The sequence below is a fragment of the Oncorhynchus tshawytscha genome, linkage group LG06 (genome assembly GCF_018296145.1).
Source record: "Oncorhynchus tshawytscha isolate Ot180627B linkage group LG06, Otsh_v2.0, whole genome shotgun sequence".
NCBI lineage: Eukaryota > Metazoa > Chordata > Actinopteri > Salmoniformes > Salmonidae > Oncorhynchus > Oncorhynchus tshawytscha.
Window position 1 is genome coordinate 19,314,277 of NC_056434.1, and position 20,927 is coordinate 19,335,203.

Below are 20,927 nucleotides of genomic sequence, written 5' to 3' on the forward strand. Positions count from 1 at the left end.
TGTCAAGCCCCAGATGAAAAGTCAATTACTAGCATGGTAGCCATCAGAGGTCTCTCATTCCACCACAAGATTACAACTGGAACGAGATCAATCTCCCATTTGCAGTACAGAGACTTGTCAGGTATGTCTGTGTTTGAAGAGACAGCTTTGAATTTACAGTGGTTCTCACGTAAGCCTGCCATGCTTTAGTTTACAGAAGATACTCATCGCGCAGTGTTGAGAGTCACAAGAAACACCTAAAATCTGTCATCTTGAAACTATCTTGAAATTGTTCCTTAAAAGATCTGAGCGATAATAATTTTCCACAATCTTCTAGTTTGCTTTGCTTGAGGGATTGACTACATAGTAATGGTTTAAAATGAACTATGCAGCAAGAGACTCTGTTTTATTACTTATCTACCCAATAGTGTTTTATCGGCTTCACAGCTTGATTTAGGCTCCCATTGTTGTGGGATCTCTCAGTGATGCTTCTGTGTGTAATCAATATTGTCTCACCCACAGGAGGTGAGGATAACAGGCTCGTAGTAATGACTGGAGCAGAATGGTGTAAAAACACATGGTTTCCAGTTATTTGATGCCATTCCATTTGCTCCATTGTTATGAGCAGTTCTCCCCTCAGCAGCCTACTGTGGACTCTCACCATAGTACTTATTATGTTCTGCGATATTGTTTCTGAAGTCTCTTTTAAAGGCCCAGTGCAGTCAAAAACATGATTTCCCTGTGTTTTATAAACACTACCGTTCAAAAGTTTGGGGTCACTTAGAAAATGTTCTTGTTTCTGAAAGAAAATCAACATTTTTGTCTATTAAAATAACATCAAAATTATCCGAAATACAGTGTAGACATTGTTAATATTGTAAATTACTATTGTAGCTGGAAAAGGCTGATTTCTTATGGAAAATCTACATAGGCGTACAGAGGACCATTATCAGCATCCTTCACTCCTGTGATCCAATGGAACGATGTGTTAGCTAATCCAAGTTGATCATTTTAAAAGACTGACTGATCATGAGAAAACCATTTTGCAATGATGTTAGCACAGCTGAAAACAGTTGTGCTGATTAATGAAGCAATAAAACTGGCCTTCATTAGACTAGTTGAGTATCTAGAGCGTCAGCATTTGTGGGTTCGATTACAGGCTCAAAACCAGGAACAAAGATCTTTCTTCTGAAACTCGTCAGTCTATTCCTGTTCTGAGAGATTAAGGCTATTCCATGCGAGACATTGCCAAGAAACTGAAAATCTCATACAACACTGTACTACTCCCTTCACAGAACAGCGCAAACTGGCTCTAACCAGAGTAGAAAGAGGAGTGGGAGGTTCCGGTGCACAACTGAGCAAGAGGACAAGTACATTAGAGTGTCTAGTTTGAGAAACAGATGCCTCACATGTCCTCAACTGAGAGCTTAAATAGTACCCGCAAAATACCAGTCTCAACGTCAACAGTGAAGAGGTGACAGTATATTTCTACACTATGATGCTGGAATAATACTGAGAAATTGTAAAAAAAAATATGATAATGCCCTTTCAGTGTATGGTCGGTTTGAAAAGACCTCTAGAAATGTCTGCCTGTTTCGGGCGGGTTGGACTTTTGGCCCGCCTGGTGACATCACTGTTAATAGACGGGACGAGAATTCCAAACCTAAAATTTGAATAGTTTTCCTTATTTCAGTTTATGTCACAAAACAAGCAATGTAGAGGATGCTGAAAGAAGGATGGCTCATAGTAATGACTGGAATGGAGTGGATGGAATGGTATCAAACGTGTGGCTTTCATATGTTTCATACCATTCCATTCACTCCATTTCAGCCTTTACACTCCATTCCAGACATTATTACATTCCATCCTCCCCTCAGCAGCCTCCATTGGTGTAGAGCACATGTCAAACTCATTCCACGGAGGGTCGAGCGTCGAGTGGTTTTCGCTCCTTGCTTGTTCTTGATTAATGAATTAAGGTCACTGATTAGTAAGGAACTCCCCTCACCTCGTTGTCTAGGTCTTAAGTGAGAGGAAAAAACAAAAACCAGCAGACACTAGGCCCATGGAATGAATTTGACACCCCTGGTGTAGAGTCATTGTACCATCTAACCTCTATGAAATATCTTTTCAATAATCAAAACGATTGCATTTTCAGAAGTTTGTAGCTAGTGTACAGAACCAAAAGTAAAATACGCAAAAATGAAACTTAAAAACGGGACACATAGAATTAACGCACATAGAACAGATCTACCAAATCAAATCAAATCAAATTTTATTTGTCACATACACATGGTTAGCAGATGGTTAATGCGAGTGTAGCGAAATGCTTGTGCTTCTAGTTCCGACAATGCAGTAATAACGAGCAAGTAATCTAACTAACAATTCCAAAAAAAACTACTGTCATACACAGTGTAAGGGGATAAAGAATATGTACATAAGGATATATGAATGAGTGATGGTACAGAGCAGCATAGGCAAGATACAGTAGATGATATCGAGTACAGTATATACATATGAGATAAGTATGTAAACCAAGTGGCATAGTTAAAGTGGCTAGTGATACATGTATTACATAAGGATGCAGTCGATGATATAGAGTACAGTATCAACGTATGCATATGAGATGAACAATGTAGGGTAAGTAACATTATATAAGGTAGCATTGTTTAAAGTGGCTAGCGATACATTTACATCATTTCCCATCAATTCCCATGATTAAAGTGGCTGGAGTAGAGTCAGTGTCATTGACAGTGTGTTGGCAGTAGCCACTCAATGTTAGTGGTGGCTGTTTAACAGTCTGATGGCCTTGAGATAGAAGCTGTTTTTCAGTCTCTCGGTCCCAGCTTTGATGCACCTGTACTGACCTCGCCTTCTGGATGGCAGCGGGGTGAACAGGCAGTGGCTCGGGTGGTTGATGTCCTTGATGATCTTTATGGCCTTCCTGTAGCATCGGGTGGTGTAGGTGTCCTGGAGGGCAGGTAGTTTGCCCCTGGTGATGCGTTGTGCAGACCTCACTACCCTCTGGAGAGCCTTACGGTTGAGGGCGGTGCAGTTGCCATACCAGGCGGTGATACAGCCCGCCAGGCTGCTCTCGATTGTGCATCTGTAGAAGTTTGTGAGTGCTTTTGGTGACAAGCCGAATTTCTTCAGCCTCCTGAGGTTGAAGAGGCGCTGCTGCGCCTTCCTCACGATGCTGTCTGTGTGAGTGGACCAATTCAGTTTGTCTGTGATGTGTATGCCGAGGAACTTAAAACTTGCTACCCTCTCCACTACTGTTCCATCGATGTGGATGGGGGTGTTCCCTCTGCTGTTTCCTGAAGTCCACAATCATCTCCTTAGTTTTGTTGACGTTGAGTGTGAGGTTATTTTCCTGACACCACACTCCGAGGGCCCTCACCTCCTCCCTGTAGGCCGTCTCGTCGTTGTTGGTAATCAAGCCTACCACTGTTGTGTCGTCCGCAAACTTGATGATTGAGTTGGAGGCGTGCATGGCCACGCAGTCGTGGGTGAACAGGGAGTACAGGAGAGGGCTCAGAACGCACCCTTGTGGGGCCCCAGTGTTGAGGATCAGCGGGGAGGAGATGTTGTTGCCTACCCTCACCACCTGGGGGCGGCCCGTCAGGAAGTCCAGTACCCAGTTGCACAGGGCGGGGTCGAGACCCAGGGTCTCGAGCTTGATGACGAGCTTGGAGGGTACTATGGTGTTGAATGCCGAGCTGTAGTCGATGAACAGCATTCTCACATAGGTATTCCTCTTGTCCAGATGGGTTAGGGCAGTGTGCAGTGTGGTTGAGATTGCATCGTCTGTGGACCTATTTGGGCGGTAAGCAAATTGGAGTGGGTCAAGGGTGTCAGGTAGGGTGGAGGTGATATGGTCCTTGACTAGTCTCTCAAAGCACTTCATGATGACGGATGTGAGTGCTACGGGACGGTAGTCGTTTAGCTCAGTTACCTTAGCTTTCTTGGGAACAGGAACAATGGTGGCCCTCTTGAAGCATGTGGGAACAGCAGACTGGTATAGGGATTGATTGAATATGTCCGTAAACACACCGGCCAGCTGGTCTGCGCATGCTCTGAGGGCGCGGCTGGGGATGCCGTCTGGGCCTGCAGCCTTGCGAGGGTTAACACGTTTAAATGTCTTACTCACTTCGGCTGCAGTGAAGGAGAGACCGCATGTTTCCGTTGCAGGCCGTGTCAGTGGCACTGTATTGTCCTCAAAGCGGGCAAAAAGTTATTTAGTCTGCCTGGGAGCAAGACATCCTGGTCCGTGACTGGGCTGGGTTTCTTCCTGTAGTCCGTGATTGACTGTAGACCCTGCCACATACCTCTTGTGTCTGAGCCGTTGAATTGAGATTCTACTTTGTCTCTGTACTGGCGCTTAGCTTGTTTGATAGCCTTGCGGAGGGAATAGCTGCACTGTTTGTATTCAGTCATGTTACCAGACACCTTGCCCTGATTAAAAGCAGTGGTTCGTGCCTTCAGTTTCACACGAATGCTGCCATCAATCCACGGTTTCTGGTTAGGGAATGTTTTAATCGTTGCTATGGGAACGACATCTTCAACGCACGTTCTAATGAACTCGCACACCGTATCAGCGTATTCGTCAATGTTGTTGTCTGACGCAATACGAAACATCTCCCAGTCCACGTGATGGAAGCAGTCTTGGAGTGTGGAGTCAGCTTGGTCGGACCAGTGTTGGACAGACCTCAGCGTGGGAGCTTCTTGTTTTAGTTTCTGTCTGTAGGCAGGGATCAACAAAATGGAGTCGTGGTCAGCTTTTCCGAAAGGGGGGCGGGGCAGGGCCTTATATGCGTTGCGGAAGTTAGAGTAACAATGATCCAAGGTCTTTCCACCCCTGGTTGCGCAATCGATATGCTGATAAAATTTAGGGAGTCTTGTTTTCAGATTACCACTTCTGAGACTTATTTTCATTGAGAATTACATATCTATAACTCACATTTCTATGCGAATTTGGTCATGTTGCCCAAAAAGTTACATATTGCAGCATTAATTGAAAACAATCACAGTAACATACTTAATTGTTACCAATTAATGATTTGATATTGAGATAAAAACGGCTGCATTGGGCCTTTAAGTGTTTGGTGTTGTGTTGCATGCCACCATACTGTGATGTGTCTGTCTTGAATTATAACCTGTTCGGCTTTAGCCAAATAGCATAAGCCAATATGTGCACAACAGAAAGCATTTGAAAACACCACTACTGTTCAGCAAGGCAGATATTTCACCATAGGCCTACTGCTAATCACATGGCCATGAATCTCAGCACTAATTTTCATACCTGGATTTGGACTCTATCTAATTGTCAGTGTGGACAGCAGAGGAGGCTGGTGGGAGGAGCTGTAAAAGGATGGGTTCATTGTAATGACTGGAATAGAATAAATGGAATTGAGTCAAACATGCGTTTTCCATATTTTTTATGTGTTTGGTACCGTTCCATTTATTCCATTCCAGCCATTACAATGAGCCCGTCTTCCTATAGTTCTTCCCACCAGCCTCCTCTTGTGGACAGTAGACGTGAAGCTAAGCAGAACAATCCTGTTCCAGACACCAAAGACCCTTGACCTTTTCACTACTTTATGTTTGTCTGCTCACGCACCGGTGTTTGTAATTGTTTTCCCATGCAAATACATGTATGTTATTGTACCACATTTTACTTTCCACGTTCATTCCCACACTTTACCATTAACAGTATCAGTTGATTCAGATCCCTCCTATGTTTGAAATCTGTTTTTGTTTGTGCGGGGCGGGGAAGATGGTGGGGTGCAAAACATTTCTCCAGATCAGGAAATGGTAAACTGACAGTGGCTGAGGACATATCCAGATCAGCTCTGTCAAAGTGCTTTGCCAGACTGGGGGTGAGTGTGTTGGCCTCTGTAGGGCCTTCATCAGAGCCTGTGTTTCTGTCCCTCTCTGTAGATTGGCCGACTAGGAGGGAAAACATGGTTGGAAGTGAAAAGATCTGCTTTACAGTTTCTGGCAATACTCACCGGTTGTTTGCCTTTTACTCAGAGACACTATCGACTGGCATCGACAAACGTCTTTGAAAAGTCACTAATAGTCACTAATGTCACTATTAAAACATTCCCCAACCAGAAACCGTGGATTGATGGCAGCATTCACCCAAAACTGAAAGCGCGAACCACTGCTTTTAATCAGGGTAAGGTGAACGGAAACATGACCGAATACAAACAGTGTAGCTATTCCCTCCGCAAGGCAATCTGTCATGACTTCCTCCGAAATCGGGTCCTCTCCTTGTTTGGGCAGCGCTCGGTGTCGCTGGTCTTCTAGCCATCGTCGAGCCACTTTTAATTTTCCATTTGTTTTGTCTTGTTTTTCCACACACCTGGTTTCAATTCCCTTATTTACTTGTTGTGTATTTAACCCTCTGTTCCCCCCATGTCTTTGTGTGAGACTGTTTATTGTAATGCTGTGCATGTTCGCCGTGAGCGCACAACGGGTTATTTTGTGCCTATTTATCTTGTTGTTCTGGATGCCTTGGTTTTGCTTAATAAATCTCTGGTTATTACCCAGTTCTGCTCTCCTGCACCTGACTTCTCTGCCACCAATTACGCACCCCGTTACACAATCAAATAAACTAAGCGTCAGTATAGAGACAAAGTAGAGTCGCAATTCAACGGCTCAGACACGAGAGGTATTTAGTAGGGTCTACAGTCAATCCCGGACTACAAAAGAAAAACCAGCCCCGTCGCGGGCCACGACGTCTTGCTCCCAGACAAACTAAACAACTTCTTTGCTCGCTTTGAGGACAATACAGGCCACTGACACGGCCCGCTACCAAAACCTGCGAGCTCTCCTTCACTGCAGCCAACGTGAGTAAAACATTTAAACGTGTTAACCCTTGCAAGGCTGCAGGCCCAGACGGCATCCCCAGCTGCGTCCTCAGAGCATGCGCTGACCAGCTGGCTGGTGTGTTTACTGAAGTATTAAATTAATCCCTATCCCAGTCTGCTGTTGCCACATGCTTCAAGAGGGCCACCATTGTTCCTGTTCCCAAGAAAGCTAAGGTAACTGAGTTAAATGACTACCGCCCCATAGCACTCACTTCCGTCATCATGAAGTGCTTTGAGAGACTAGTCAAGGACCATATCCCTTCCACCGTACCTGACACCCTAGACCCACTCCAATTTTCTTACCGCCCCAATAGGTTCACAGACGACGCAATCACACTGCACACTGCCCTAACCCATCTGGACAAGAGGAATACCTACAGTGCCTTGCGAAAGTATTCGGCCCCCTTGAACTTTGCGACCTTTTGCCACATTTCAGGCTTCAAACATAAAGATATAAAACTGTATTTTTTTGTGAAGAATCAACAACAAGTGGGACACGATCATGAAGTGGAACAACATTTATTGGATATTTCAAACTTTTTTAACAAATCAAAAGCTGAAAAATTGGGTGTGCAAAATTATTCAGCCCCTTTACTCTCAGTGCAGCAAACTCTCTCCAGAAGTTCAGTGAGGATCTCTGAATGATCCAATGTTGACCTAAATGACTAATGATGATAAATACAATCCACCTGTGTGTAATCAAGTCTCCGTATAAATGCACCTGCACTGTGATAGTCTCAGAGGTCCGTTAAAAGCGCAGAGAGCATCATGAAGAACAAGGAACACACCAGGCAGGTCCGAGATACTGCTGTGAAGAAGGTTAAAGCCGGATTTGGATACAAAAAGATTTCCCAAGCTTTAAACATCCCAAGGAGCACTGTGCAAGCGATAATATTGAAATGGAAGGAGTATCAGACCACTGCAAATCTACCAAGACCTGGCCGTCCGTCTAAACTTTCAGCTTATACAAGGAGAAGACTGATCAGAGATGCAGCCAAGAGGCCCATGATCACTCTGGATGAACTGCAGAGATCTACAGCTGAGGTGGGAGACTCTGTCCATAGGACAACAATCAGTCGTATATTGCACAAATCTGGCCTTTATGGAAGAGTGGCAAGAAGAAAGCCATTTCTTAAAGATATCCATAAAAAGTGTTGTTTAAAGTTTGCCACAAGCCACCTGGGAGACACACCAAACATGTGGAAGAAGGTGCTCTGGTCAGATGAAACCAAAATTGAACTTTTTGGCAACAATGCAAAATGTTATGTTTGGCGTAAAAGCAACACAGCTCATCACCCTGAACACACCATCCCCACTGTCAAACATGGTGGTGGCAGCATCATGGTTTGGGCCTGCTTTTCTTCAGCAGGGACAGGGAAGATGGTTAAAATTGATGGGAAGATGGATGGAGCCAAATACAGGACCATTCTGGAAGAAAACCTGATGGAGTCTGCAAAAGACCTGAGACTGGGACGGAGATTTGTCTTCCAACAAGACAATGATCCAAAACATAAAGCAAAATCTACAATGGAATGGTTCAAAAATAAACATATCCAGGTGTTAGAATGGCCAAGTCAAAGTCCAGACCTGAATCCAATCGAGAATCTGTGGAAAGAACTGAAAACTGCTGTTCACAAATGCTCTCCATCCAACCTCACTCAGCTCGAGCTGTTTTGCAAGGAGGAATGGGAAAAAAATTCAGTCTCTCGATGTGCAAAACTGATAGAGACATACCCCAAGCGACTTACAGCTGTAATCGCAGCAAAAGGTGGCGCTACAAACTATTAACTTAAGGGGGCTGAATAATTTGCACGCCCAATTTTTCCGTTTTTGATTTGTTAAAAAAGTTTGAAATATCCAATAAATGTCGTTCCACTTCATGATTGTGTCCCACTTGTTGTTGATTCTTCACAAAAAAATACAGTTTTATATCTTTATGTTTGAAGCCTGAAATGTGGCAAAAGGTCGCAAAGTTCAAGGGGGGGCGAATATTTTCGCAAGGCACTGTATGTAAGAATGCTGTTCATTGACTACAGCTCAGCATTTAACACCATAGTACCCTCCAAACTCGTCATTAAAGCTCGAGACCCGGTCTCGACCCTGCCCTGTGCAACTGGCCGCTGGACTTCCTGACGGGCCGCCCCCAGGTGGAGAGGGTAGGTAACAACATCTCCACCCCGCTGATCCTCAACACTGGGGCCCCACACGGGTCCCTTCTCAGCCCTCTCCTGTACTCCCTGTTCACCCATGACTGCGTGGCCATGCACGCCTCCAACTCAATCATCAAGTTTGCAGATGACACTACAGTGGTAGGCTTGATTACCAACAACGACGAGACGGCCTACAGGGAGGAGGTGAGGGCACTCGGAGTGTGGTGTCAGGAAAATAACCTCACACTCAATGTCAACAAAACAAAGGAGATGATCGTGGACTTCAGGAAACAGCAGAGGGAGCATCTCCCTATCCACATCGACGGGCCAGTAGTGGAGAGGGTGGAAAGTTAAGTTCCTCGGCAGACAAACTGAAATGGTCCACCCACATAGACAGCGTGGTGAAGAAGACGCAACAGCGCGTCTTAGACCTCAGGAGGCTGAAGAAATTCGGCCATCACTCGCTCATATTTTTATGTACATATTCTTATTCATTCCTTTACACTTGTGTGTATAAGGTAGTTGTTGTGAAATTGTTAGGTTAGATTACTTGTTAGATATTACTGCATGGCCAGAACTAGAAGCACAAGCATTTCGCTACACTCACATTAACATCTGCTAACCATGTTTATGTGACAAATAACATTTGATTTGATTTAATAGTTTACTGTCTTGTAAATAGAAGCATCCTGTTTTGGAGTGTTTTTTTGGTAGTCAGATACTAACAGTCCCATAGATCATCTCCTGAGGACTTACACAGCACGCTCTAAAGGATTACTCACTAATATGTAAAGCACTTGGCAATGCTGCATGCATTGTAACTGGCACATAGGGAAAGGTGTGCGCTCATAGAAAACAGGCATTCAAACAACATAACGTGTTCCTATTCATTTTCATCCATACCACACTATTATATTGTAGGCCTACTATATTCACAATGCCATGGTCTGATCTCCCTATTTGAGCAGTAGGCATGTCAATTTCCAGCAGAAACGTGATTCATTGCGATGGTATTATTTTGTTATTACATTACATTATAGCCTCAGCTTTCTTTTGAAGTTGCTCATGGTTTTGTGTCTCTGTACAGCACTGACACACAGGAAATGGTGTGGTAAAGCTAGCTAGACATCATAGCCAGAGTACCAGTCTCTTTAGCTAACATTCCACTTGCCACTCCTTGTCATTGACAAATGTCAATTTGCCATTGCCTTGACTTTGGCATTAGCAAGGAGTGGCCAGGAGTGGAATGTTAGCTAAAAAGACTGGTACCCGGGCTAAACTAGTCATATCCTCTGTTATAACGGCACAATAGAGTCATAACCTCCATATTGGGCATGACCTACAGGTCTCAGTGGGAGAAAGGGTATAAATCCAGATACTGAATCACATCAGCTTTTGTGCAGCATAAGTGCAGTGGTGTCGGCTATTCTGTGTGGTGCTAGTAGTTAGGAAGAGAGCCAATGGTGTACTTGCCTAAATCTGAGACACTGAATGGGTCTTCTTGTAATTTGAAGTGCCTGATGCTTTTTACTGCATTGAAGCTTGCAGCCCGTCTGTTTTATGTCATTCACTACCATGCATTCTAAATCCAGCATGTACACGGTCGTTCACATACGTTACACCCCATTTTGTTTGATTTGGGCTTTAGCCTGACATGCTGACAACATTGCTCACGTCGCGTGCGTGAGCGTTGCAAAGTAAATATACACATACATGTTAGTTAATCATTGCGCGCGCCAACGAGGTTCTGCATGTCCAGGCGCTAAAATAGAAGTTGGTTCTATTTGTGGCACTCAACGCACTGCAAGTCCTGCTTCTCCCATCTCCATTGTTTTTTTAGGAGCATATACCCATGTGCCAACTCCTAATTTGTTTTTAGGAGCATATACCTACGTGGGTGATTGGAAAATTAACTGAGGTCCACACTCAGTTCATCTTTGTCGTTGCCAACTGCCATATAAAGTCCAAAGAAGAAAAAGAAGCCTGAAAGGAGGAGGAGAGACGATGAGAAAGGAATTCTGTTGACCGTTTTATCTGTGGATTAATTGTAGAGGACCTTGTGCATTTCAGGTAAAATAACAACCCAAAGTTTATATACCAGGACAAATTAGCTAGCAACAGCAAGCTAGCTAGCTAATTGTCATAAATGTTTAATTATTTTTGACCAGTCCCCAAATTAATATAATTGGTTCAGAGTTTGTTTTGATATTTCAACCTGCATGTCGTGTCTCCTGATCGTGTCTGGTGTGGGTGAACAAAATCAACTTGTGCGCAATGGCGCACCCATGCGGTTTGGTCAGCATGTGTGCGTCGCAAAATAAATGTACACACATTACGAGCATCTGCATAGCCAGGTGTTAAAATAGAACTTGGTTCTATTTGTGACGCTCAACACGTTGCAAGTCCTGCCTCTCCGATCTCCTCATTGGTTTTTACGGGCATATACCCATGTGCCAATTCCTCATTGGTTTTTAGGAGCATATACCCACATCGATGATTGAAAGTTGAACTGAGCTCCACACTCCAGTACAGTCGGTAGTGGTAATGGACCGTAAAGTTGGTTGCCAACTGCCAAATAAAGTCCAAAGAAGAGGAAGAAGCCTGAAGCAGGAGACATTACTAGAAAACAAACATTTACCCTTTTATCTGTGTATTAATTGTCAGAGTAGAGAAACATGTGCATTTCAGGTAAAATAACAACCCAATGTTTATATCCCAGGACAAATTAGCTAGCAACAGCAACTAGCTAGATAAATTTCCATAAAAGTGTAATGCTTTTTGAACTGTCCCCAAATGAATATAGTTGGTTCAGAGTTTGTTTTGATATTTCAATCTGCATGTCCTGATCGCTTCTGGTGTGGGTAGACAACATCACCCACCTTGCAATCTGAGCGGAGGCATTGAATGTTTTGAAACTATTTACCCATAAACGTAATGTCTTACCATGTTCTGACCATAAGCATTTTAAGGGGATTATTTTATAAACACTTCCTCATATGCCATTGAAATCAGTAAGCTAATTTTCTCATGTTCTCAACATTATTTTGTTGTCTAGTAGCCAAAGACACCATCCTAGTCATATTAACAACCCATGCAGTGAGCTTTGGAGAAGTGTTTTCCTGCTAATTGCATTTTGGAACATTCGCGCTTATAGCATATAGCATTGATGCACTTGTAATGTGAATAAATAGCCTAATAGTTTATCAACATGTTAAGCTAAATGTTCTTATCTGTTGCATCAGCCTCATTGCTTTAAAAAAATGTTTTGGTGTAGAGTGGTTGTAATAATTTGTGATCCATCCTCCCACAACTGTCCCAGAGTCTGTTTGGGAAAATGTATTTATTGCACAGAAAGACAAGCTGACTGTCACACCCTGATCTGGTTCACCTGTCCTTGTGATTGTCTCAACCCCCTTCAGGTGTCGCTTATTATCCCAGGTGTATATATTCCTGTGTTTCCTGTCTCTCTGTGCCAGTTCATCTTGTTTGCCAAGTCAACCAGTGGTTTTTCTTGCTCCTTTTTCCCCAGTCTCTGTTTGTTTCTAGTCCTCCTGATTTTGACCCTTGCCTATCCTGACTCCGAACCCGCCTGCCTGACCACTACCTGTTCTGACTACCAGCCTGCCTATCCCCTTGTAGTGTTTTGAACTCGGATCTGGTTTCTGACCCCTGCCTGGCCTGACCGTGAGACTGCCTATCGTCTGGTACTGTTTGACCTGATTTATGAACTCTCGCCTGTCCCCGACCTGCCTTTGCCTACTCCCTTTATAATAAATATTGGAGCTCTACCACCTGCCTCCTGTGTCTGCATTTGGGTCTTGCCTTTTGCCCTTATACTGACCAATAGAATAGGTAAACCTTTGTAATATAGCTGATGAAAAGTAAATGTGGTCAGTTCTAACATCTTCAATATGCGCCTCAATTCTATAAGAAAGACATGCGCCATTGCATCCCAGATGTGTCTGTCTGTCTACACTAGTAGCCTACTTCGGAGCTTGCATGCCTTTGAGAACCCGATCACGTGACGGGCATTGGCTAATAAGAATTTAGATATCTAAGAGAGCAATGTGAGTGAGGTGCTTCAGAGCAGGGCAAATTATTTGTATTTATTTTATTCAAGTTTTTTACAAAAGTAGTCCACTGGGCTTTTACAACTCCCGTATTAGCGGACCGATATAGCCGTCTGCAGATCAGGAAATTTTCTTCTCACAAAATTAGTGCACTGGGCCTTTACTACTCCTGGCCCCAAAATAAATCAATCTGAACCAAACATAGACACCTGTTATTGGTTCAGATTTGGTCCGGACATAACCAAAAATCTATGTCCGTGGACGTTGAAATTTGTATTTATTTATCCATTATTTTACCAGGTAAGTTGACTGAGAACACGTTCTCATTCGCAGCAACGACCTGGGGAATTACAGGGGAGAGGAGGGGGTGAATGAGCCAATTGTAAACTAGGGATTATTAGGTGACCATGATGGTTTGGAGGGCCAGATTGGGAATTTAACCCCGGTGTCCTGGCTTAACACCCCTACTCTTACAATAAGTGCCATGGGATCTTAAATGACCTCAGAGAGTCAGAGTTTTGGAGTTATCCTGAGCCTATTTGCAATGTGTTTACATGTCGGGAAATGCACAAGTATTTTATTTTTTCACAATGATCAGCTCCTCAAAAATGTATGGATACAAACTTGAACCCACTGATCATGGTAAAATAAGGGTTAAATACATGTATTTGTTTAGATTTAACCCACGGGGTGAAACTATGGACAGCAGTTGTCCAGACATCATCCATTCCATATTGTCCATTTTACTTTGACTTCTCCTGTTTTAAGGATATGTTACTGTTAAGATGTCAGCACATTCATTTTGATTGGGCACCATTTAGGTGAGGCTATTTGATGGGAGAAACCTGCATGATGTAAAAAGTGTCTGTCTCATTACATTGTTATACATTTTATCTCCAGCCTGTAGGCTACAGAAAAAAGGCAACATACATCTGCTACATTATTTATGTTAGATAATTATTTTGACGGAAAGTTGGTGGAGTGAGGCAGCGATGGAGCTCTCCAACAGTACCCTGGAGAGATGCACTGGGAATGGACAAGCTAAATATTTTGTGCCCGCCTTTGATAAAGTAGGCACTGCTTATCACAGGGCGGCATCAGCACTCACCTAAAAATCTCATATGCCACTGGTTGAGAGAAATTGTCATTGTTTTGGCACAGAATTATGTGAATTTTTATGTTGTTGGAGGTAAGCCTTGGTCAGTTTCTCAGAAAATGCTACCCTTTTCAGTCTGCCACTATAGGCGGTTGCCTAATGCTGCTTAATGAGAAATTGCATGTATTAGTGGATCGATATAGCCGTCTGCAGTGCGGGGTACATTTTTTTGTCACAAAAGTAGTGCAGCCTCAGCTCCAAGTGATTTTAATTTTGGAAATCTGTTCCAAAGTATTTCCACAATAGAGAGATATTGTGATCTTATACAAATGTAAGCAAAGTTTGAAATGATGTTTTATTCAAATATGATATGTTTAGTCTTCTTGAGGTAAATTTGCAGTCTACAAATTATTTGTAGTTATGTTCTGGCCCCCTGACCATCCTCTCAAGAAAAAGTGTGTGTGTGTGTGTGTGTGTGTGTGTGTGTGTGTGTGTGTGTGTGTGTGTGTGTGTGTGTGTGTGTGTGTGTGTGTGTGTGTGTGTGTGTGTGTGTGTGTGTGTGTGTGTGTGAGAAAGAGAGAGAAACAGCTCGTCGAGCCACTCGTATTTCATTTTTAAAGTGCATTCTTCTATAATGTATTTTTTAAGCTGAGTTCTTCATCAACTACTCCACTGATATCAAGGAGAAGGCATTATTTTCTCATGGCGACCTTTTGTATATCAAATGAGCAGACTACAGTGAGACAGGAAAACAACTAGGGTTATTATTCATAGACCACGTATCCAAGGACACTACACCCTGTCCCCTCACAAGGAGACAATTCAATTCACAAAGGAAGTTTTGGAAAATAAGCTGTAACTTTAAATGTCAGGCTTTATACATTTCTATTCCCAACCCAAAGGAAACAAAATCAATCAACTTTATGAGTATTTATAGAATAATTCCAAACAAACTAAAATAAACCAAATTGTTCTTACTCCTATAGTCAAGTAGGTGATTCACATTTGGTACAGATCCACAATGTTCCAAGGCCACTCTTCCTCTATAGACATTCACAGGCCTCAACAACAATAGAGACTAATTCAGCCCATCTGTCTGTCTCATATAGTGTCCGTTTGTGTAATTTACGTGCTGTAATCACTTGAGTAAAAATACATGGAGACGTGATGAAGTGGGGTCTTTCAGTAACTAATAAACAAGTGTACGAAGGGGAAGTAAATCACTATGGGAGTTGTCCATACATGCAACCTTACATCATCAACTCAACTCTACAATGATCTGCTCATGTGCAGTGCAAGCCCCTGACATACAGTAAATTCAAGTATTGCAATTCAATGACATGAAAGCAAAAGTAGGTCTCACACAAAAAAACTATTCAGAATAAGGATTACCCCATATTTGAATTCTAGGACATCGATGTGCACATGCCTTGCTCTTGGTAGAGATAAACCACATAAGCATTGAGCTTTTGTCACACAATCTGCTGTTTAGTGCTTTACAAATTGGGATTAATTATGTTGAGGTGTATCACTGTGAATGGTGCACAATGTTTGGGCTGGCTACTAGGGTCTATTCCATGGATCAATTGCAATATCATAAGAAAACCTCTAAAGAGTAGGAAGATTCCAAGTGCAACAAGATAATCAAATGTACATGTACAGTGATGTCCACAAGCTTTGGTCCTTTCAGGGTTAAATGTTTGGAGGAGGTGGAGAAGCATGCATAAGGGGACCCCAGATGCAGTCAATCACTTGACACACAAGGTTCAATTGCTACAGTAATGTGAATGGCTGCACGCCTCTACAGAAGCACGATCATTTAGATCAAAGGTGAGCGAGGTCACCTCTGTTACTCAGCGAAACTCAAGCCAAAAAGACTCAAACTCGACACACTACACCGAGAACATCACAGCAGGAAAAGTGATTCGGTACCTACATTTTCTCTTCCCAAGAAGAGGAGAAGGCTTGGGCTGAATTCTTAATAGTTCATGTTATTGTACGGTCAGTTGTCTTCAAGGCCTAATGGCAGGGCAACAGGGGAGCAGCATATAGAGCGGAGCATGGCTCCCAAGATCAGGCCTGGATTACAACTGCTAATACCTCCCAGTTTATTTCCATCACGTGGGCTGCAATTTACCCAGCGTGGCTGGAGGGAATCACCACCTGGAGGTGTGGGGATGGAAGTGGGGGGGTAATCTGTTAACCACATCATAGCTTTGATATAGGTAAGGATAACTGGTTTCCATTATGTAGCCTACTATTAATGCAATTCATTCACCACATGATGTCTCAGCCAGAGAGAGGGGTAAATGTACTTTGTCAATATTAGAGATTTGAGGCATTTTGAAAGAGGACTAGATGGAGGGCGTTGACCACAGCTCCCATTATATTTGGTGCAGGTCAGGGGAAATACCAGTAGGCTCCCAAGGATGGTATTCCTCATCCCAGAAGTCAACTTTGTCTTGTAGGGTGACTCATGTTCAAGTTTATTTTTCACATGCAAAAGTACAGTGAAATGCTTAACTTGCAAGCCCTACCCAGCAGTGCAGTATTCAATATCAAAAAGTATAACTAATTACAAAATAAGAATTCAATAAAAAACATGACTAATAAGAAATAAGAGAGGAAGCTAGATACAGGGTCAGTGCCAGAACCAAATTTACAATGTGCAGGGATACTGGAGTATTGAGGTACACAGTGGGGAGAACAAGTATTTGATAACACTGCTGATTTTGCAGGTTCCCTACTTACAAAGCATGTAGAGGTCTGTAATTTTTTTAATCATAGGTACACTTCAACTGTGAGAGACAGAATCTAAAACAAAAATCCAGAAAATCACATTGTATGATTTTTAAGCAATTAATTTGCATTTTATTGTATGACATAATTATTTGATACATCAGAAAAGCAGAACTTAATATTTGGTACGGAAACCTTTGTTTGCAATTACAGAGATCATACGTTTCCTGTAGTTCTTGACCAGGTTTGCACATACTGCAGCAGGGATTTTGGCCCACTCCTCCATACAGACCTTCTCCAGATCCTTCAGGTTTCGGGGCTGTCGCTGGGCAATACGGACTTTCAGCTCCCTCCAAAGATTTTCTATTGGGTTCAGGTCTGGAGACTGGCTAGGCCACTCCAGGACCTTGAGATGCTTCTTACGGAGCCACTCCTTAGTTGCCCTGGCTGTGTGTTTCGGGTCGTTGTCATGCTGGAAGACCCAGCCACGACCCATCTTCAATGCTCTTACTGAGGGAAGGAGGTTGTTGGCCAAGATCTCGCGATACATACATACTGTGCAGTCGTCCTGTCCCCTTTGCAGAAAAGCATCCCCAAAGAATGATGTTTCCACCTCCATGCTTCACGGTTGGGATGGTGTTCTTGGGGTTGTACTCATCTTTCTTCCTCCAAACATGGCGAGTGGAGTTTAGACCAAAAAGCTCTATTTTTGTCTCATCAGACCACATGACCTTCTGCCATTCCTCCTCTGGATCATCCAGATGGTCATTGGCAAACTTCAGACGGGCCTGGACATGCGCTGGCTTGAGCAGGGGGACCTTGCGTGCGCTGCAGGATTTGAATCCATGACGGCGTAGTGTGTTACTAATGGTTTTCTTTGAGACTGTGGTGGTTATAGTGCAAGTGGTAATATTTACAAAAATGGTACTGTTTGAGTCCAAAAATGACATTCAGAAGTTGCAGATAGAAATGACTAAATTTAAAAATAAAGAACAATAGCAATGAGGAGCAACCAAAAGGCTACAAAAGACAAAACACCTATAAAGCCCAGTGTTGTGAATGAGATAGATGTTCTCAGATAGTTTTCCTGTGAATCACTCTACATGTTCAAACCATCTCAAAATGGATTGAATTACTAAATTATTTTACTTGAGATGATTTGGATATGAATGCTAATATTGACTTGCATTGGATTTGTGAGACCAATGCTAAAAAGTTAGAATTTGAAACAGTGGCCAGGTAAACTGAACCAAAGCATGGGTTGCTGTTATACCTTGTTCATAGACTGCTACAAGGTAAGGAAACCAATATATAATTTTGGAATTCGGTTGAACTATCCCTTTAACATTGAGGGGGGGGGGGGAATTACATTTTTTAACACCTAATAGCAAGAACATCACCGTCTAGTCGTCAGGACCTGGTAATATCAGAATGTAGGAAGGGACATAAACCTACAACTTCTGACTAATTGTCTGAACAGGAGGGAAAATAATAGCAAATTCACTGAGAATGTATTACATAGGATGAAGAAACAATATTCCGAGCTGTATTAGCTTCAATTAGCTTAATTTCTCAGAGATCAAATTATATTTCAACAAAATATTGTTGCAGGAATGCTAATCTTACCCATTTCTAACTACAGAAACAATTTCAAAGCAGTCGGAGATGGTGGGTGTCATGGCTTGCTGAAATGACATTGAACGACCCACTACACTCGTAGAAAAAAAGGTTCCAAAAGGGTTCTTTGTCTGTCTACATAGGAGAACCCTTTAGGTTCTAGGTAGAACCCTTTTGGGGTCCATGTAGAACCTTCTATGGAAAGTGTTCTAGGATGTCCCTTGTGGGAATCTGTACCTATACAGTGCATTCGAAAAGCATACAGACCCCAATGCAGAAGTGGCTTCGGGACAGTCTCTGAATGTCATTGAGTGGCCCAGCCAGAGCTTGGACTTGAACCCAAATCAAATCAAATCAAATCAAATCAAATCAAATTTTATTTGTCACATACACATGGTTAGCAGATGTTAATGCGAGTGTAGCGAAATGCTTGTGCTTCTAGTTCCGACAATGCAGTAATAACCAACAAGTAATCTAACTAACAATTCCAAAAAAAAAAAACTACTGTCTTATACACAGTGTAAGGGGATAAAGAATATGTACATAAGGATATATGAATGAGTGATGGTACAGAGCAGCATAGGCAAGATACAGTAGATGATATCGAGTACAGTATATACATATGAGATAAGTATGTAAACCAAGTGGCATAGTTAAAGTGGCTAGTGATACATGTATTACATAAGGATGCAGTCGATGATATAGAGTACAGTATCAACGTATGCATATGAGATGAACAATGTAGGGTAAGTAACATTATATAAGTTAGCATTGTTTAAAGTGGCTAGTGATATATTTACATAATTTCCCATCAATTCCCATGATTAAAGTGGCTGGAGTAGAGTCAGTGTCATTGACAGTGTGTTGGCAGTAGCCACTCAATGTTAGTGGTGTCTGTTTAACAGTCTGATGGCCTTGAGATAGAAGCTGTTTTTCAGTCTCTCGGTCCCAGCTTTGATGCACCTGTACTGACCTCGCCTTCTGGATGACAGCGGGGTGAACAGGCAGTGGCTCGGGTGGTTGATGTCCTTGATGATCTTTATGGCCTTCCTGTAGCATCGGGTGGTGTAGGTGTCCTGGAGGGCAGGTAGTTTGCCCCGGTGATGCGTTGTGCAGACCTCACTACCCTCTGGAGAGCCTTACGGTTGAGGGCGGTGCAGTTGCCATACCAGGCGGTGATACAGCCCGCCAGGATGCTCTCGATTGTGCATCTGTAGAAGTTTGTGAGTGCTTTTGGTGACAAGCCGAATTTCTTCAGCCTCCTGAGGTTGAAGAGGCGCTGCTGCGCCTTCCTCACGATGCTGTCTGTGTGAGTGGACCAATTCAGTTTGTCTGTGATGTGTATGCCGAGGAACTTAAAACTTGCTACCCTCTCCACTACTGTTCCATCGATGTGGATGGGGGGTGTTCCCTCTGCTGTTTCCTGAAGTCCACAATCATCTCCTTAGTTTTGTTGACGTTGAGTGTGAGGTTATTTTCCTGACACCACACTCCGAGGGCCCTCACCTCCTCCCTGTAGGCCGTCTCGTCGTTGTTGGTAATCAAGCCTACCACTGTTGTGTCGTCCGCAAACTTGATGATTGAGTTGGAGGCGTGCATGGCCACGCAGTCGTGGGTGAACAGGGAGTACAGGAGGGGCTCAGAACGCACCCTTGTGGGGCCCCAGTGTTGAGGATCAGCGGGGAGGAGATGTTGTTGCCTACCCTCACCACCTGGGGGCGGCCCGTCAGGAAGTCCAGTACCCAGTTGCACAGGGCGGGGTCGAGACCCAGGGTCTCGAGCTTGATGACGAGCTTGGAGGGTACTATGGTGTTGAATGCCGAGCTGTAGTCGATGAACAGCATTCTCACATAGGTATTCCTCTTGTCCAGATGGGTTAGGGCAGTGTGCAGTGTGGTTGAGATTGCATCGTCTGTGGACCTATTTGGGCGGTAAGCAAATTGGAGTGGGTCAAGGGTGTCAGGTAGGGTGGAGGTGATATGGTCCTTGACTAGTCTCTCAAAGCACTTCATGATGACGGATGTGAGTGCTACGGGGCGGTAGTCGTTTAGCTCAGTTACCTTAGCTTTCTTGGGAACAGGAACAATGGTGGCCCTCTTGAAGCATGTGGGAACAGCAGACTGGTATAGGGATTGGTTGAATATGTCCGTAAACACACCGGCCAGCTGGTCTGCGCATGCTCTGAGGGCGCGGCTGGGGATGCCGTCTGGGCCTGCAGCCTTGCGAGGGTTAACACGTTTAAATGTCTTACTCACTTCGGCTGCAGTGAAGGAGAGACCGCATGATTCCGTTGCAGGCCGTGTCAGTGGCACTGTATTGTCCTCAAAGCGGGCAAAAAGTTATTTAGTCTGCCTGGGAGCAAGACATCCTGGTCCGTGACTGGGCTGGGTTTCTTCCTGTAGTC

The 20,927-nt window shown here is 43.4% G+C and overlaps 1 protein-coding gene across 1 annotated transcript in view; it reads right to left on the reverse strand.

Moving 5' to 3' along the window:
- The window catches only part of LOC112252212 (neurturin), a 42,102-nt gene that overhangs the window by 11,050 nt on the left and 10,125 nt on the right, over window positions 1-20,927 (reverse strand). The window lies entirely within an intron of this gene.